The sequence below is a fragment of the Ictidomys tridecemlineatus genome, chromosome 13 (assembly GCF_052094955.1).
Source record: "Ictidomys tridecemlineatus isolate mIctTri1 chromosome 13, mIctTri1.hap1, whole genome shotgun sequence".
NCBI classification, from domain to species: domain Eukaryota; kingdom Metazoa; phylum Chordata; class Mammalia; order Rodentia; family Sciuridae; genus Ictidomys; species Ictidomys tridecemlineatus.
Genome location: NC_135489.1, coordinates 20,003,282 through 20,023,508, shown reverse-complemented (window position 1 = coordinate 20,023,508; position 20,227 = coordinate 20,003,282). Strand labels below are relative to the sequence as shown.

The 20,227-nt window shown below is 37.3% G+C and overlaps 1 long non-coding RNA gene across 3 annotated transcripts in view; it reads right to left on the bottom strand.

Annotated features, from left to right (window-relative positions):
• The window catches only part of LOC120885542 (uncharacterized), a 29,267-nt gene that overhangs the window by 7,673 nt on the left and 1,367 nt on the right, over positions 1–20,227 (bottom strand). Inside the window, exons 2-3 of one of the 3 annotated variants that reach the window (XR_013429548.1) lie at positions 18,576–18,668; positions 1,217–1,259 (exon numbers count right to left, since the gene is read on the bottom strand). This is a non-coding gene — a long non-coding RNA (uncharacterized LOC120885542). Of the gene's footprint in view, positions 1–1,216; positions 1,260–3,477; positions 3,653–15,619; positions 16,985–18,575; positions 18,669–20,227 lie in introns of those variants that run through there. The other 2 variants (XR_013429549.1, XR_005728213.2) reach the window with 2 other exon arrangements.

Below are 20,227 nucleotides of genomic sequence, written 5' to 3'. Positions count from 1 at the left end.
ATGGAACCCAATACCCCAGGCAAATGCTAGGCAAGTGTTTTGCCCCCCAAACTACAGCCTAGCCCTGATAACAAGACTATGGACTTCACTTCTTTGAGCTGAGTTCATGGCATTCTCTTGGCTTCTGTGCTCTCCTTCAATTCTATACGCTAACCCATTTTATGCTAGGTCAAGCCATGTATCTGAATAAATAACTTTCCTACCACTAAGATCTGACTTTATTTTATCTGACAGTTTCAATTGTAGGTTTAACCTAGGCTGTATAAGGTCCATTATACAGTTATCTAAACACAGATTCCTTAGTATCCATGTGCTTCATAAGTTATATAGATTGCTCTCTTGGGATGGGGCCAGAAAAGAACCCAAATTTAAAGAATCTTTAGTGTTATATTTTTCAATATGCTTGCTCCCCCCGACAATTGTATTGAAGTATAATCTGAGTATATCAAACCACAGACCTTTGAAGAGTACAATTTGATCCATCTTAACATATGTACATACCACAGCCAAGATAACAAACATTTTCACTAGTCTCAAAGGTTTCCTTTGCTCCTTGGTAATTCCTCCCTGCCTCCAGCCTCTTCCCCAGAGAACCAATGATCTGCTTTCAGGCACCAAATGCTAATGAAACTTTCTGAACTTCTGAATTAATAGAATTATACAGTATGTACCTGACTCCTTTGGTTGACTTCTTTTACTCAGTTAATATTCATTCATATTGGTGAACAGTGAAAATCAATAGTTTGTTCCTTTTTGTTGCTGAATAGTATTCCACTACATAGATGTACCACAATTTATTTATTTATTCACATATTGATTAACATTGGGATTGTTTTCTCACTATTACAAATTATCTCTCATGAAAATTATATACAAGGCTTTAAGCAGATGTGTGTTCCTTTCTCTTGGGTACATACCCAAGAGGGGAATGATATATAGTAGGTGTATGTTGAACATTTTAAGAAACTGCCAAACTGCTTCCCAGAGTTACTGTACCATATTGCATTCCCATCAAGAATTATGAGTATTCCAATTGCTCCACATTCTTACTTTCACTTGGCATGGTCAGTTTTTTTTCAAATCATAAGCCTTTCTTATATGTGTAGTAGAATGCTAGTAATGTAGTAATAGCTCATTGCGGTTTTAAGTTACATTTCTCTGATGAACAATGCTTTCATGCACCTTTTTAAGTACTAGAAAGAAGGCTTTCACATACCTTGCATCCCTTAACCTTGTACTGCTCCAGAGACCATCACTATCTTCATTCATGGATGTGGAAAAAAATAAGAAAGGTTAAGTTGCCAGGTGTGGTGTTGCATACCTGTAATCCCAGCAGCTCAGGAGACTGAGGTAGGAGGATCACAATTTTCAAGTCAGCCTCAGCAATTTAGTGAGGCCCTAAGCAATTTAGTAAGAGTCTGTCTCAAAATAAACAATAAAAAGCGCTGGGGATATGGCTCAGTGTTTAAGCACCCCAGGTTCAGTTCCCAGTCCAATAAAAAGAAAGAAAGAAAAGAAAAAAGAAAGAAGGATTAACTTGGCATGGAATTTAGGTGATACTCAAAGGCATTCTGACTCCCAATCTCCCACAGTTTTCTGGGCTCTGAAAATAAACATGGACGAATGTAGTAGATATTCAAGTTCTAGGTACACAAAGTGATGTAGACAAGCTAATTGACCTAGAAGGACAGAGCTTCTGGAGATGACAGTGTGGAAAATGTGATATCTAGGCACTGGAAGTGCCACATGCTTGTGTCAGGAACACAGAGCCCCTTTTCTGCACTACTTCAACCAAAGCTGATTGCGAACTTGACAGACTCAGGAGAAGGAGTATAAAGACTTACATGGTCCTCTCCCCTCCCTCATAATGCTGGCAATAAATTGCTTGCATCTTAAAAAAATCTTTTTATGTGTTTATTGGCCATTTTTATATATTCTTCTGTGAAGTGTCAAATCTTGCCTATATTCTTATTTTTTTAATATTTATTTTTTAATTGTGGTTGGACACAACACCTTTATTTCACTTATTTATTTTTATGAGGTGCTGAGGATCGAACCCAGGGTCTCGCACGTGCGAGGTGAGCCACTGAGTCTCAACCCCAGGCCCCTATATTCTTATTTTGAATGAATGTCTGAGAAAGACTTGGTCTTCAGAAAACCCATATCTTCATGTGGAAAGTTTTCACTCTGGAGGGGGAGAGGGGAACCCAACCACTTTGATCTCTACCAAATCAAGGTGACTATATAAAAAAATACCTGATACATTGCTCAATCTATTCTGTAACTGTTCAATGCCCTCTTTATTGTTGGTTGTTACTATATCTGATATCTGTGGCAGATACCATTGTGAAAGACATGAGCATTAGAACTGGTGCAGGGGCTACCAAAAGCCTGATTAGAATCAAAGAATGGAAGATGTGTGTGTGTGTGTGTGTGTGTGTGTGTGTGTGTGTGTGTGTGTGTGTGTTGTTTTTATGGGTGATCCTTTTATGGGAAATATGTCAACTTAAATGGAATACTTTTCTCTAAATGTATCAATAAGTATAACAAGAAAGATATTGCTGGTAGAAATCTAAGGGAAACCTATTTACCTTTAGACACAGCATTATCTCTTCAATACAAGAAAGGTTACTTTAAAGATGACTGAACATTATTTGCTCCCATCTTTAGGGTACATACTTTGGACCCAATAGACAGTAACTAATAGCCCCCTGCTCTGAATCTTGAATAGTTGTCTCCAAGCTGAACTGTAAGCGTAATTGGATGTGGAAATCAATACTTTCTGGTGAAACAAAATGAAAAAGATGGAATCACATCCAAAACGCTAGTGGTTATTTCTTTTTCCAGCTACTGGGGTATAGCAGATGCAGGAGTTTTAGACTGTTGGTCTTTAACTTTCTAATAATGAAGAGAAGTTCTGCTGCACTCTCCCAGAGGCGCTGCCTTACTTTCTCTTTTGTCTCTCCATCTCCTCTTTGTTCTTCCCCAAGGCAAGAGCAGGTATTTGTTGAAACACTGAGAAGAGGAGAGCCCAACCATCAAAAGGCTCCCTGGGGTCAATGGCAAGGTAGCCCAGCCTTCAGAATCCTTCTGCTGGCCTCCCCCAGGCACTGTGGGGCTCACCCAGCTTTCAGGTTCTAATCAGAGAACTGGCAGGTGTGTTCAGCCTCCCACAGGCCCCAACAGGCCTCTGCTCTCCCAGAACCGACTTCTCACCCCGCTGCTGGGTGGAAGAGTGGGCTGGCTGTCACATGGGGCTATTGACATTCAATATGCAGTGGGCAGGGCTGTGGAGCTGGTAGGGAAGAGCCTCAGAGGCTACTTTTTCTTTCCAAATGACTTTGACCACTAATAAAATTGAGAATAAAAAATATATATATCTTGTACTCTCTTGGGCCTATTTTTGAATTAGTAGAAACCTGGAGTGGGAGACGAGCTATGGGCTTTGGGATTTAAAAAAGCAAAGCACAACTGTGGTTGAGGTATGCATTTGCGTGACTTTGTTCGTTCCCTCATGGAAGCATTGTTCAGTTCAGAGGTGCGGTTGGTGGAGAGCTTGGGTTTTTGCTCCACCCTCTCTGTATATGTCTTCCAGACCAGTACTTCCTCTTCTCCCTTCCAATGCTTCAGTAATTCTTAAATATTGAGATACCTTGTAAAAAAAAAAAAAAAAAAAAAAAAAAGGGTTGGGTGTTACAAAAGCCTTTGCTGACACTTGCAAGAAACAGAGGGCAGAATAGTAAATGGAACAGTGAATTTCAACGCAGAAAGAACTGATTCAAAAGCAGTTGAATTATTGTCTGATAACATGATGCTAACATGGGAGACCACCTCAGCAATTTTCCCTGAATAATTGATAAAGGTAATCAGGAAAAGGGTGACCTACTTAAACTAGTATTGAATGCCAAAAAAACTGATTTGTTTTAAGAGCAAATGCCTTTTACTTTTATTTACTGAGTTAAAAACACAGAATACTTTTTTTTTTTTTTTTTTGGCAGGGTTGGGGGGATACTGGGGATTGAACCCAGGGCCTTGTACATGGAAGGCAAACACTCTCAACTGAGCTATATCCCCAGCCCAACACGGAATACTTTTATAGCATGCATTTCCCCTCAAGTCTGGTTTTTTTTTTTTTAAAGATCTTAACAATACTGATTCTGCTTACCACAGTACCGTTCAGGAATATAACACCATAGTTCATGCATGTTGCTTTTACATTTGGGAAAAGGTTGTTAGAAAATTAATAAATAAATGTTCTGATAAAATATTGTAATCTTTCAAATTACATGGATTATTCGTAAAAATTTTCTCAAATATTTATAAACAGATCTTTATTACAATCTTTTTATATATATTTAGTTTTTAGTTGTAGTTGGACACAATATGTTTATTTATTTTTATGTGGTGCTGAGGATTGAACCCAGGGCCTTGCCTGTGCTAGCTAAGCACTCTACCACTGAACCACAACCCCAGCCCTCCATTATAATCTTAAAACTGATTTTATCCTCAGGTTTAAAAGTCCATGATTGATTAGTTACCTAGAGGTACAAACTAGATAAGACTATCTAGGAACTTGATTTTTTTTAGTTTAATTATAAGTGAATTAGCTATTTAATGTCAAATCCTGGATCTGGCCACTGAACCCTTCATTGAGGACAATAGGATAACTCTGGTGTAGATCAGAGTTATCAGGGCCCAGGACTGGCAGAAATCGTGGAGACCTGTGCAGCTGTATTTTCCTGGGGCGATTGTACTGACCTTGGCAGGTTGCAATCTTTTCTCTCTCTCAAACCCAGTAGTACTCCCTCATATAATTCCCTCGAATTAAAAAAGGTACACAATGAAGTTTTGGTATCAGAACAGTTCTGATAACCTTTATTTATTTTTATTTTTTTAGGTATAGATGGACACAACACAATGCCTTTATTTTTTTATGTGGTGATGAGGATCGAACCCAGGTCCCGCCCTGCTAGGCGAGCACTCTACTGCTGAGCCACAATCCCAGTCCCTGGATAACCTTTTGAGACGTGTGAGTTCCAAGCCTTGCCGACTGTCTTGCCTTTTCATGTTCCATCAATGAGATCTGTTCCAAAGAGTAGCTTTAACCCAGTGTCAGAGAGGGCACTCCTTCAACACCCCACAAGACAGACAAATTAATTTGTTGCCTGTTTCTTCTGAAAGTATCTTCAAGTCTTAATTAAGACTTATAAGTCTTAATTTTCAGATCAATATTGAATTGGGCTTCAGGCAGGACTATTCTGCTATTAGTCTGTGACACTCTTTTTCCATCTTGTAATTAAATCCGTTGAAAAATGATAAAGATGAGTGCAGTTTTTATTGCTCATTTATTGACCTTGAACTAGGGGCTAATCTATTCTGGTTGTTGAACCTTTACAAAATCTGTACCTTGGTGGGCAAGAATGATTTCCTGACACCTTTCAAATAATGTCAGACACAATCCTAACCCTTCCATATTCCTTGTGTATTTTCTTTAAATTGTCTACCTCTTTCTAAACTTGCATATTGATTTAAACTTTGTACATTTGCTCTTGTGGTTGTGTCTTTTACATTAAATGATGACATGGGGAGGCAAACTTGGGCGATCTGAGAAGTAGACTCTCTCTAGGAAGACAGTTCTCTGAGGATAAAAATGCTCTGGTCTCGGAACCAGGAAACTTGTCTTTGCCAAATAGTTCAGTTACCGTGAATAAGTTATTCAATCTTTCTGGTTTTTAGTTTCCCCATCTGTAAAATAACCCACTTGGCTTGAGTAATCTCTATGATTCCCCCCCCACACACACACTGTGGATACTTGGATATCTTTTGTTTCTAAATACTTTGGCATTTTTTATAAAGCCCTTTACTAAGGTCTTATGATTTTATCCTCACAAGAAACCCTGAAATAACAAGGCACTTTAGTATACAGACAGGTAAGTATCATGTTAGACATGGTTACTAAGGTTAGGAGAGATTAAGTGATTGGTGAAGATTATCTAATATATAGCAGAAGTGGAACATGAACTGAAAGCAGAGCAAATTTCTATGTAGGCCATGGAGAAACACCAAGCAGAACTGTTTGGAAAAATTGGTTCTAGGCAGGAGTTACTTCTGCTAGTGATTTGTTCCTTAGTTACTCAAACCACCCTAAACTCAAATTCAAAGAACTAACAGAAATAAAAAATAATAGAATGAACCTTGCTGTATTGTAATATGAGTAAGGGAAGAATTACAAAGAATTGAAAATAACAGCTAAGCTCTCGTGGGTGGTAGTATGAGGGCACTATGTGGAGCAAAGGTATGACTCAGTTATGTTCTCTCCTTTTTTTTTTTTTTTTTGGTACTGGAGATTGAACTCAGGGACACGTGACCACTGTGCCACATCCCAGACTTATTTTGTATTTTATTTAGAGTCAGGGTCTCACTGAGTTGCTTAGCACCACGATTTTGCTGAGGCTGGCTTTGAACTCACCATCCTCCTGTCTCAGCCTCAAGAGCTTCTGGGATTACTGTGGTGCACCTCTGCGCCTGGCTATGGCTCCTCTACAGAAAATAGTGATAAAATACAGGGGAAAGGTTAAAGGAACAAAATTGTGAGGAGTGAGGAGTTGGGAAAAATTAAAAGGAACACTTATAGATAAGAACTATTTGAAATATATGAAAACCATATTACTGTAAACTGTTTTGGAAGAAAATATGACTAGGAAAAGATATCAACTTGATGTTTAGATTGCATGTTTTTTTTTAAGTTCTTGTATACAGAATTACATGCCAAAAATAGTGATAGGACAGAGAAAATATGTGCAGAAATATTAATGGGTTCAAATGCTATTCCTAAATAGTTTCAAAAAATAAATAATTTGTGTGTGGGGGGGGGAATAAAACAAATAAACCTGGGCAAAAGATATATGACAGTACTTTCTACTATTCTTAAAATTTTCCAGAGGTCTGAATTATTCCAAAATTACATGTAAAAGAAAAAGATGATAGGATCACAGTTAAAGAGCCATTGAACAATTTAACAAGTTTCTTAAAAGAGCTGAGAGACTTCACAATGTGTTTCACCCACATTCTGAGTCTAGGGATTAAGACTTCAACGTATCAATTTTGAGTGTGGGGTACAATTCAGCCCATGATAGAAACAATGGTTTGTTCTGTTAATTTATATACAGAGCCTATTTCTGGAAGACCTAATTCTTGAATGAACCATTATTTTTAGTGAAAGAAATTTATTTTTAAATTTCTGCTGCTGAATCTATCTCATTGAAATGGAGAAGAAAAATAGATAAATATCCTTCACATTATTATAAAAGGTGGGCAGTGAATGTCAAGATTTATGTGAAATTCTAGACAGACTCAACTTGGAAGGCCTGTCTTTCAGTATGCACATCTTTCCCCAAGGACTTATGAACAATAGGTTAAAATGCACCTTTTCACTTTCTGCAAAACCAAAAAAATACATGGAAGCCGTGTGGTTGCAATGAAGGCATTCTGCCTTAGTGACAAAATTCAGAATAAACAGAAGCCTCTGAGAATGGGGGTTCATGACTGGTAAGGGGAAAATCTTATAAGGAACATATCAGTGGCAGAACAAATACAGATCTCAATGAATTCTGTTGGGGCGCATGCTTTACGTACGCAATATGAGATATGGAAGAAATCTTCCTTTCTATGACTAAAATATAGATAAATCCAAGAATTAGCCATTGATTTATTTTAAAATATAAAATTAAATCTACTTGCTGTTTTAATAATGACATTCCAGCTAAAATATTAATTGCAACAGCTAGTCTTTTCCATTGTTTCCTGAGTGTACCCCTTAAATTTTCAAATCTAACCTTCATTTTTCTTGGTCATGTATCAACATGTGCTGTACATATTAACGCAGGTAATTACTGAAAAGGTCTTTGATGCAGTAAGACAGGTTCTACCTAATTCTCCTCTTCTGACTCCTCGGGGTTCAACGATAAACTTTAAAGATTAAAAAGTAAATAAATAATAGGAAAACCCAAGGCCTTCTGAAGAGGCTTTCCCTAAATTATTCAAGCAATGGCCACATTAATTATTAGCTACAGGCTGGCCATGCTCGAAACAATTCCTAAATGGTAAAGAAAGCTTTGTGGGAAACCGTCAGTGAGGCACAGACAAGAAACTCCACAGTCATCCTTAGAAAAAAAATGAAAAATATTCAGGAGCTTCCGGCCTGCAGCGGTGTGTGGGAGCAAAGGTCTGAGAGTGAAATCCTCAGAATTACCTTTTGCAGTAGCCTGATTTCCTGTGCATGCATTTGTTTGCTTATGAATGCTGTTCCCAGTATAAGAGCTCAAAATGCACCCCATGGACTTCAACCAACAGTTAGTGTTGATGTCGGACAAGCTCCAGCTGAACTGAAATATTGGTACAAGGATCATGATGACAGGAAAGAATCTAGCATTTCCTGAACACTTGCTCCGTGACTAGGGCAGCGCCTCTCCAACTGTAATATCCCCGTGAGTCATCCAAAGAATCAAAATAGCAGACATATTCTGATTCACCAGGTTTAGAGCAAGACCCAAGATTTCGCATATTCAATATTCAACACGTTTCTGGGGGACTGTTGGCTGCTCATCCCCCAGTCACACTTAGTGAAGGCAAGAGCCTGGACCCTCCACATCTTTGTAATAAATTTTAGAGGTAGACTTTGTTACCATCTTTTAAAACAGACACCACCTGGCAAGGTGGCTCAGGCATGTAATCTCAGTGAATCAGGAGGCTGAGATAGGAGAATTGCCTGCCTCAGCAATTTAGCCAGGTCCTATGCAACTTAGTGAGACCCTGTTTCACAATGAAAACAACAACAACAAAAAAGGTGGGAATGTGACTCAGTGGGTAAGTGCCCCTGTATTTAATTCCTTGTACCAAAAATTAAAAAATAAAAAATAAAACATACACTGAAAGAGAGGTTTAATAATTTGTCAATGGGGAAACCTGAAGTTTATCCACTTAGTAAAGTTCATACTCTTCCTAGTCCCCTAAGAATACCCCACAAGAGTAACAGCTGCTTTGTTTTATTTTCTTTTATTTTTTTAAATTTGAGACCAATGTATCTCAACTATGCCCATGTGGCATTCATTTAAAATTCAAATTCTTGGGCTGGGAATGTAGCTCAGTGATAGATTGCTTGCCCAGCATGTGTGAGGCCCTGGTTTCAATCCTTGCACTTCAATAACAAACACAAAATTGAGATTCCCAGGGCTCACCTCAATCTATTAAGTCAGAATTTCTAGATGAGGTGCCTAGGAAAAGGTATTTTTAACCTGTTCCAAGAGTGTGATCAGAAATGTCCAGGAAACAATCATCCAGGTTACGCTGTAGTTTGGAAAGTCAGCTAAGAACTTGATGGTGTTTTGTGTCCCCCCCCACCCAAGAGGTTTGAACAATACTGTCTACCCTAGCAAGAGGATCTGAGAGCCCTTAACACACTTCAGCTTCATGGAGAGAGATACTGGGGCACACAGGATGAAACTTGTTAGTTTCATGATGTCAGGGAGAGGTTTCAACCTGTACTTATAACAGGGTGCCAAAGTGCAGTGTCTAATTATGTCCCTTTTAATTGTAAGGTGAAAGCAACAATAGCCACAAAATTTTCTTTCCCTCTTTATCAGGTAAATGATCTTTGTCTACTTATCCAATTATATAGTATCTGTATTGTAGAGTAAAAATCTCGGCTGGAAAATATTTCCCATATCCGAAGTCCATAATTAAATTTTTTATTCAGAATTCTCAATGAGATCAGAGTAAGGATAATTATTTATTTCTGCTTTGAAAGGGATAACTTTCAGCCAAGGAGATTACCCATACATTTTTCACTATAGTTTTGAATGGTAAATAAAGGGCCAAAGGTCTACTATTTTTCAAAACAAACATTGAGAGTTACTTCTTTTAGATCATTGAAAAATTTTCAAGCTTTGCAAAAACACATTTAGTGTACTATAATAGTATAACTCTTTAAAAGGCCCTCTGGACAGGAGAATAGAAAGTTTGAATTTAGCCATTTAAAGGCAATTTAAAGACCCTAGAATCTTGATATAGTTAATATACTAATAAAATACATCATTTATTAGGTTAATCTATATGGCTACTTATTCATAGAACCTAATAATTTAGTGAATGTTTTTAATTTCTTGGATTTTCTTATACATTTCTATATTTTGAAGAAAATATGACTATATGTGACTTTTCTAATAAAATACAATAGTTAAAATTAAGATTTTCAAGTATATAAAAAGATTCACATACTGAGCTGGGTGTGGTGGGGCACACCTGTAAATCCCAGTGGCTCATGAGGCTGAGGCAGGAGGATAGTGAGTTCAAAGGCAGGCTCAGAAACTTAGAGAGGCCCTAAACAACACAGTGAGACCCTGTCTCTAAATAAAATACAAAATAGGGCTGGAAATGTAGTTCAGTGATTGAGTGCCCCTGGGTTCAATCCCTGGCACCAAAAAAAAAAAAAAAAAAAAAAAAAAAGATTTACTGAAATCTCACTATGACACAACTCTCCAAGGGTAGAATTTCTACAGTTTAGATCAACTACTACATACAGTTAGGTATTTAGAGGTATCCCAATCTGAATTTCAAGCCTAGATTGGGACAGGTATTTAACTTTTCTGAGTCTCCATTTCTCATCTGTAAGGAAATGGGACATTTCCAACCTGGATTTTGTTGTGAGTTAAAACAAGGTAAAATTGTTGAACTGACAAAAGGACCTCTTTTAATGATTGCCACTTACAGAGTAATTTCAAGAACTCAATCTCCAATTGTCTATTTAGTAAATTTCCTATGCATTTTTTCCTTACAGTGGTCAAATGACACATACAATTGACTTATCCACATTCAATCATATGCACTTGACAAAAAAAGAAAAAAATAGAAATAATTTTCAATTAACTAGACAAATTGGCTCAATAGTGTACTTAATGAGCAAATACTCTGGCATAAACATTACTGAGAAATACAAATCATTCAGTGGGCCTCTTAACATGTGAACATCTCAGGGTACAGAGTATAATTCTGGTATTTTGAAATATGTATTTTTGCATAAAAATACTCCTAAAGGACATGCCAACCACTGCATTTTATCAGCTGCTCCACTGAAGAAACAATGTTCCATTTCCAGGCTGGAGGAAAAACTGGCTTTGTTGGAAATATTGAGAAATATTATATATCACTTTGAAGTAGCAACTTCCTGAGGAATTTTCCAATGCAATTTTTTCTTTTATTTTGAAATAATTTTGACCCACAGAAGTTGTGAAAAAAAATTGCCAAAGTAGTTCAGAAAGTTGTATTGACTCTTTATTTTCCCCTAATGTTAACAATTTAAATAACCAGAGTATAATTATCAAAACCAGGAGGTAAACATTGGCACAAAACTATTAACTAAACTACAGACATTATTCACATCTCACTAGTTTTTCTCCTAATGTCCTTTCTCTGTCCCAAGATCTGATCCAGGATCCCACCTTTCATTTATTTGTTACATTTTCTTAATCTATTCCAACTTGTAACAGTTTTTTCAGTCTTTCTTAGTCTTCCAATGACTTTTAATTTGTGACTGTATGAAGATAAACTAAATAATTCAATACATTTTAATATCTTAAGTATTGATTTCCAGATATCTCTGTATAAATCCCAAACCAGGATATTCTCTACAATGGATTATTTATTGTCATTACACAAAAGAATGTCAAGGACATTATCCCAGTTGCATTTAACTGCCTGACTGATAACAAAAAGAACAAACTACTCTTAATCTTCTGTAGTGACTACCTTCTAGAAGGAGCCATTTTAGACACTGGCAGAAAAATCTATTGTATCTTTTGATTTCTAACACCTTGGGTGGACAGGAGATTCTGCAATTCTCACTTTAAGTACCATTCATTTCTTAATAATCTTTCGGGTTTTAAGTAAATGAAAAAAAAAGTTAAGCTTATGGACAAATGAGAATCAGTTCATGTAGAAACTCCTAATGATTGACTTCAACAGCAATTAGTTCTGTTTTAGCCCCAGTATATTAAAAAGAATCCTTCAACTATAAACATTCAGTGGGTACTGACTGCAATGAGAGCATCTTTTAAAGATTTTTAAAATTTGGTAAAAAATGAAAAAGAATAGTTAAGATGTAGAATATTTTAAAATTTAAAATGCCAGCAGCAACATGAGAGGTTACTCTCGAGAGGACTTTGTGATTTCACCTTTTACGTCTTTTATTTGTAAAGATTAAAAAACACATATACTGTAGCTCATTTAGATTTTGGTTTGTGATTGGCTTCTTCTTCTTCTTTTTTTTGGTAAGCTTTGGTTTTGGATTTTTTTTTTTTCCTTTTCTTCTTTTTTTGCAGTGCTGGGGGATTAAACTCAGGGCCTTGTGCATGCTATGCAAGCAAGCACCCTTCTACTGAGCTACACCCTCAGCCCATTAGCTTATTTTGTTGTTTTTGGTGCCAGGGATTGAACCCAGAGGCACTTAACCACTGGGCTATATTCCCCAGGCTGAATCCCCAGCCCTTTTTAAGGAGAGAGAGTGTGAGAGAGAGAGTTTAAGTTTTTGGCGGACACAACATCTTTGTTTGTATGTGGTGCTGTGGTGCTGAGGATCAAACCCGGGCCGGACGCATGCCAGGCGAGCGCGCTACCGCTTGAGCCACATCCCCAGCCCCTTCACTCAGTTTCTTAGGGCCTCACTAAGTTGCTGTGGCTAGCCTTGAACTTGGGACCCTCCTCCCTCAACCTCCCAAGCCACTACGATTACAGGCATGCATCACCATTGTTGGCTCCATAAACTTTTATATTGGAAAAAAATAACATTTATAGAAAAATTACAAAGATAATTAAGTTCACACAAACTTCTCACCAGATTCCTTTTTGGCTAACATCTTGCATGTCCATAATACATAGTTCAAAACTAAGAAACTAACATTGATGTTCTTTTCAGATTTTATTCACATTTCACCAGTTTTACCATTAATGTCCTCTTTCTGTTCCAGACCCAATCTAGAGCTCCGTGTTGCGTTTAGTTATGTCTCCTTTTCCTCCATCAACCTATGTAGTTCCTCAGCCTTTTTTTTTTTAAAGGATTTTGACTGTTTTGATGAATATTGGTGAATTATTTCAGTTGGGATTTGTCAGAAGTTTTATTATGATTTGATTGAAGTTATACATTTTCAGCAAGGATTCCACAGAAGTGATGCTTAGCTCTTCTGAGAGTAGGGTAGGTGATATCCATTTGATCATTAAATAAAGATGGTCTCTGCAGGTTTTGTTATTCCTCTCTTTCTGCACCTTATACTTTGGTAGCAAGTCAATATGTCTAGCTCACCAGTAATAGCAGTAGATTAAGCTCCACTCTCTGGAGCAGGACTTAGTTATACATGTTTTCTGGAATTCTTCAGCATGGAAGATTTGTCTATAGGCCTTTCTTTTATTTGTTTATTTTTATGTGGTGTTGAGAATTGAACCCAGTGCCTCACACATGCTAAGCAAGCACTCTGCCGCTGAGCCTCAGCCCCAGCCCCCTTTTAAAAAATCTAACATTATGCACGTGTCCAACTCTTTCACTGATGTTGAAAGAGTTTCTACATGAATCATTAAGAGTTTCTTTCTCAGCATGTGAAATGATGTTGAATAGTTTACTTACTCTACATGTTTTTGGTGGATTCTAATAAACTGCAAAGAGCTCAAAGAGAGGGAGAAAAACAGAGAGAGAGGGAAAAACAAAATAAAAACAAATAAACAAGCCAGGCATGGTGGCACACACCTGTAATCAGACATTAGGATAAGTGTCATAAATGAAACTCAGTAAGACGTGAGAAAATGTGTTTAACTCCGGGGGAGGTATCTGAGAGATTACTATTTGGAAAGGTCAGCTGGAGGTGTTGACCTTTAATAGAGAATTTGAAAAAGAGAACAGGCCGATTGTGTGAAATTATAGAATGGTCTAGAGACAGGAAATGGTCTTGTGATGGTTATTCATTTGTCAGCTGGACAAGGTCATGGGAAACCCATATATCTGGATGAGCTTTATTCTGGTTATATGTTTCAGGGTGTTTCTAGATGAGGTTAGCCTCTCCATCAGTAGACTGATAAAGCAGACTGCCTTCCCCAGAATGGGTCAGCATGATCCAATCCACTGAAGATCTAAATACAACAAAAGGGCTGAGGATGGGAGTTAAGGGGGACTCTGTGCTCTCTTCATGATTGTCTTTGTTCTCCTGTGTTTTTTGACTTGAACTGAAACCTACACATTAGCTATCCTGTTTCTCAGGCCTAGAATTACCATCAGTTTAGACTAGAATTACCATCAACTCTCTGGGTCTTCAGCTTGCTTACTACAGACTAATGCATGTCCCCAGAACAGAAAGGTTTGGGTATAGTTTAAGTGTGACAAAATCCCTCCAAGTTTCATTTGCTGGAAGTTTAGCCCCTGGGGAGGTGGTATTGGGCAATGGTGTGGACATTTAGGAGGTGGGACCTTATAAAAGGCTGCTAAGTCAGTGGGAGTGTGCCTTAGAAGAAACTGAGATATTCCTCATAGGACCACAGTTAGTTCTCAAGAGAGTTTTTGTAAAAATCTAAGCCAGACCCTTAAGTTTCTCTTACTTCTTGTCTGGCTGTGTGGTTGTTGGCTGTCACATGCTTTCTCAGCATTGTCATCTGCCATGAGGTGACACAGTCAAGAAGGGAGTACCCTTGCCAAAGCTGGTGCTATGCTGTTTGAACTTGTGAACTAAACAAACCTGTGAGCTAAATAAATTTTTTCTTCATAAGTAGGCTGTCTCAGGTATTTCATTAAAGCAATGAAAAATGAATTAAGTATAGGTTTGGTGTGGACCAAATGCAGAGAAAGAAGATCATTGGCTATGCAGTTATTTTTTTTGATGTTGTTTGCACTGAAAAAAGGTGGTGTTCAAGATGTTGTAAGTGGAAAAGCCTAATATGAATAATACATATGGTGTTATACCATTTGTGCAGATTAGAAATGGTTATCATTGAATCTACCTATTTTAAGTATTTGATTAAAATACAAATTTATCAAACTTTGTTAACTGTGTTCACTACAGGGTACAGTGGGAATTATGAAGATTTTGACTTTATACTTATACTTTTTTTTTGTACTGGGGATTGAACATGGGGCGTGGGTGCTTTACCACTGAATTATATCTGAACCCTTTTTAATTTTTAATTTTGAGACAGGCTTTTACTAAGTTGCCCAGGCTGGTCTCAGACTTGCTGAGGCTGGCCTGGAACTTGTGAGCCTCCTGCCTTAGCATCATGAGTCACTAGGATAGTTATACTTTGTTTGTCTTAATTTCTTAAACAATAGATCAGAAAAAAAGACCTTTTTTTTTTTTTAAGCAGAGGCATAAGAAACACTTTTAGGATTGAAACTTTTGAATCAATGTTAGGAAATAAGTCCTATACATATGGATTATTTTCCTTTATAAAGTTTTTATATTCATCTCAAACCAGGAGAATGAAAAAGATTATTGATTAAATTGAAATTAATTAACATTTCCAAGATGGTAGTGAGAATATTTTTATTCATTTTCTTCAAACTAATATTATAAAAACAAGTAAGTGGACAAAATTCTTTCTGTGTTATTTATTTAAGCAACACATCTACAATGGTTTTCATGTTTTGGTGAAGAAATAGATACACAAACTCACTGGTGAAATAAAACAAAAGTTTCATTTTAAGTTGTGTTTTATGGAAGGACTATGAAGTATGGTTATCTTTGAGCACCAAGGTTATGGGTTATTACAGTCTATGTTCATTTTCTTCTTAGCTCCTTTCTACATTTTCCAAATGCGTCATAATAATCGTGTTACTTTTGTTATCAGAAAAGAGATTCTTTTAAAAAATTGTTACATTAAATTAAATGTCTCTAATTTAACACAGTATACCTGTTCTATGTCAATCTGCTTATGATTTCTATATGATATCAAATAGTTCTCTTCCAATGACTAAGCCTTGCAGATTTTTATTTATACACTAGAACCAAATGATTTACATTGTGATCACATTGGTCCTCACCTCTCTCCATCCAAAATGACAAGACTGGGCCAGTGAAGCATATTCTGGCAAGCAACATTAAAAATGTCATTACCAAAATGACTATGCAGGTTTTCATCAGACTTAACAGAACCACAATGAAAGGTCAAAGCAAGGAGAAGCTGACTGTTAGAAAAACTTAGCCCTAAAATGGTTCATGACAAATGCTTTCAGGTTACACAGAAAAAGCTTGAAGTTGCAATGTGGTAGCAAAAAGAGAGATTTTCTTTATGACAATTGAAGTGTTTATGCCAAGGATTTGAGATCTTTGGATGAAAGTTATTAAGTAAATGCTCCACGACATGAACCTTGTACATCAGCCCCTGTAGCATAATTATAGTTTGCTTCCAATCATCCAGAGCCTTTCTGTGTTTTCTGGTTTGGGTTTCTTAGCCTTTTAAATTAGTTCTGAGTCATTAGGCTTTCACCCTAGGGGCAACTCACAAGCTCCACAAAAGAGCTAATATTTTTCTTAAATATCTTTGCAAGTCAAAATACCTGTTTTTTAGACAAAGAATGTAAATTCCCATAGTTAAAGAAACTAAATACTTGTTTTTCCCTTTTTGCCCTCCATTTTCTAAAATCTCTTATTTATAACACAACAAAACTTAAAAGAAACTCCAATTCATAATTAAAAGCTAACTGAAGGCCAATTATTCATTACAACTGGAAAGTCTAACGTGAAGAGGGTAGTTGGGAGCAAGGTGGTATAAACACTACTAGGATACCAACCTTGGACCAACTAACATTTTGGGCTGAATAATTCTTTGTTGTGGGGGTATATCCAATCCCTTGCAGGATGTTCAGCAACATCCTGGCCTCTTCCATTAGATGACAGTAGCGCAGAGCTCCAAACACCAAATGTGACCACCAAAAATGTCTCCAGACACTGCTAAAATTCTTTAAGGTAAAAAATCATTCTCCATTGAGAGCTACTGCAATAAGCCAAAGACCCTACAAAACCAATCCCTTTCTATGAGAATAAATACAGATACTCACTCAAGTTCCCTTCTTTTTTTTTTTTTTTTTTTCCTGGTGGTACTAGGGATAGAATCCAGGTCCTCTTGCATGCTAGGCAAGCACTACAAATGAACTATATGCCCAGCCCTGTTCCCCTCATATTCTTCATGTTAAAGCCTTTGACTATTGTCTAGGATTCGTCCTCTCAATTATATGTGGCCAATTTGGCTAGGGAGGAGAGAAGCAGTCAGTGTTCACATTCTTTACTGAAATAAGTGGTCATTCTTTTTTTTTTTAAAATTTTTAAATATATATTTATTTTTTAGCTTTTGGACACAATATCTTTATTTTTTATTTTATTTTTTTATGTAGTGCTGAGGATCAAACCCAGCGCCCTGCGCATGCCAGGCGAGCGCGCTACCGCTTGAGCCACAACCACGGCCCCAAGTGGTCATTCTTATCCCTTTTAATGTCCTTAATGTTCATAATGTCTTGACCTCTAATGCTCTGAACTATCCCTAGCTGCTTCTTCTTCTCTTTTTAAGAGAAGAAGGTCTTGCTATGTTGCCCAGGTTGGTCTCAAATTTCTGGGTTCAAGGGATGCTCCTGTCTCAGCTTCCCATGTAGCCAGGACTATAGGTGTATGTGACCACACTTGGGTGTCCTCAGTGTCTTCATACTAGCCATGCTCTGCAGCCCTAGGTTCCCCATGAATATTGTTTCAACCGTAATTTTATTTAATTAACAATATTTATTCTGCCTCACAAGTGTTTTTCTCATTTGGCTCTTAAATACACAATTATGATCCAAGTTCAAGATATTTATTTCCTGAAACCATCCTGAATTTTAGCCTATTAGTTAAAACCAGGGGGAGAGATTTAAAGAATTAAGAAAACAATTCTTTTCCTAAAATACTCAATAAAGCAACACATAACTTTTATTTTTATGCATCCTAATATACTTGAGGGATGTTTATTCTCCCCACTACAAGTCATCTGCTATTTGAAGCACCAAAGAAAACAGCCAGAGGGAGCTGATTTCTTCTATGGAGAAATATCATTAAGTAATTCTTCCTTGTGGAGAACTCTGAAAAGTGGACCCATTACTGAATTCATAAACTCAAGCAAGCACCTTCATTTCTCCTAATCTGTTTCATCTTTAGTAAAATGAGAACAATGATATCCACCCTCCAGAGCTCTTATATTGGAAGCAATGACCTGTTCAAGCTCTAAGCTCCATGCCTGATATACAGGTATTTTATAAGTGACATTGTCTATGCAGCTTCCCTTCCTTGTTCCCAGCACTGGCTGAATAATTCATGGGGCTCCATGCAGATTAAAAATGAAGGCTCTCTTGCTTAAACCAAGTGTGGGACTCTTCTACATGGGGCCCCATGTGACTGCCTAGGTTATTTATTCATATAGCTAGCACTGCTTATTCTCCAGGAGTTTCCCAGGGTCCACCTGTCTACCTTCCACTAGATGAAATTCCAATCTTCAAAACTGATCAGGAAATAAGGGCAACTGAATACCTGTGTGGTTTTTCAGTGTTGGCCTAGGTCTCTTCTAAAGGGACTGCTGTTTTCATCTGCCAGGATACTGCAGTGGTTTGCATCATCCTCAATCTGGAAGAATTAAAAAAAAAAAAAAGCCCTTTTTTAGAAGTAACAGGACCCTTGATTTATAGCCCAAGAGACACTAGATTCTAAAGCGCTTTATTTGGACTTATCAAACAGTATTCACAAAGAATGCAGGGCTATCTCTTAACAGGTGATTTAGATCCTATGCAGACTTTTAGGGAACTGCTACAGATGTCTAAGAAAGAGAAAGACTGGGTCTCCAAACCACTGAGCTCCAGCTCTCTTTCTATTCCTTCTTTATGGATGCATCAAACGTGGCCTTTGTAGGACTTCTCAAGGTTCTTGCATTTTGTTTAATAAGCAACAGAATCATATGAAAAACAGAATGTTAAAATATGTACATACCTATGTTAACACAAATATACACATGTGGGTATACATGTACACACATAAATTTATATGTATATATTAAAATTGTTGACATAAAATAAGAATTCTTCTTTACCTAGTATGCATGAGGTCCTAGGTTTAATTCCCAATATAAAGAGAGGAAAGCAAAACCAAAACAGAAACCTTCAGCTTTAAAGGAAATAAGAAAATAGCTTCTTAATCAAATATGAGTAACCAAAGCCTGGGAACATGGATTCAAGTTACCCTTAACGACATGAAATGAAAGAGGTTACATAAATAAAGTCATAAATCAATACAATTGATAAATACATTCGTGAAGTGGACAACAGCAAAGCTTGAAAAATCTCTCCTATAGTCTCCAGATATTAAAGCATTCAGTGGAGGCTGGTGGTCGGTGAAAATTAACAATTAATTTTGATGAGAATGTTAGGTCAGATACAAAGGTTAAAAGTAAATGGCTACAGGGCCTACAGTAGTCCAAGAGAATTTTGGCTCTTGACCTGCAACATTCCATCTCTCCACAATCATCCTGTTTTTAGTCAAGGTCGAGAAAGCAAGGGGGGGGTGGAGGGGGAGGGAGGGTGGGAAGGAAGGAGATTGGTTTAGATTTTCCTCTTTTGCAAGAAATACATGGGGGGCTGGGGATGTGGCTCAAGTGGTAGCGCGCTCGCCTGGCATGCGTGCTGCGGGTTCGATCCTCAGCACCAAATACAAACAAAGATGTTGTACCTGCTGATAACTAAATAATAAATATTAAAAAAAAATACATGGAAAAAATTACCAACACAGAGGCACACATGACATCCTAATAGTAGGCAAAGAACTAATCTTGAACCTGCCTCCTATTTCAGGTGCTTTAGATACATTGGAATATTAAACTACTTTATTTGTTATTCAACCATTTTCTTTTTTAATTGGGGAGCAACTGAGACTCAGAGCTGTTGCTTAACCTGCCCAAAGTCCCACAGTGAGCAAGACGCAGATGAGAGAAAATCCATGTATCAAAGTCCTATTCAGTTTTGATGTCAAAAATTCAGGAATCCACTATATTCCGGTCTCTAAGTAAACTAAACCCAATGTAACTTACAATACTTGCTAAACTTACATAACCCCCTTGTTTTTTACTATAATGGACATCCTTTCCTCATCCCCATCATCACGAATCCCTCAGGTTCAGGGACTGGCCATTTTGT